We start from the raw sequence: 484 nt of genomic DNA on the forward strand, positions 1-484 counted from the left end.
AAAAAAAAAAAAAAGAAAGAAAGAAAAAGGGAAGAGGATGAGGGTTCTCTGCCCTAGTGTGAAATCTCAGCACGTGTAATGGGCAAGAAAAGCAGTTTAACCAGGGCAGAGAGAGCAGCAGAAATACGGCAACTCTCTGACATCATTAGACGTGGATTCCACCCACCCGACCAAGCGGCCTCCACCCTCTGGATCAAGCGGTACTCCCCCACTGCACTACTCCTTGAAGCACTCACCCACCACACTCTCTCCTTGAACCTCGTGACCCCACCAGCCCAGCCACTGTAGCACCATTCACGCAGACCCGGTCCCCACCACACTCCACATGCTGGCCCCTCCCCATGATACACCGCTCAGGCTGGCCATGCCCCCCAATGCACTGCATGCCAGCCCCATCCCCTGATGCTCTGTGCCCGCTCACTGCGGCCTCCACATAGACAAGACCTAACCATACATAATAGATAAGACAGACAACAAGAGACAC

The sequence above is a fragment of the Chrysochloris asiatica genome, unplaced genomic scaffold (assembly GCF_000296735.1).
Source record: "Chrysochloris asiatica unplaced genomic scaffold, ChrAsi1.0 scaffold01608, whole genome shotgun sequence".
NCBI classification, from domain to species: Eukaryota; Metazoa; Chordata; class Mammalia; order Afrosoricida; family Chrysochloridae; genus Chrysochloris; species Chrysochloris asiatica.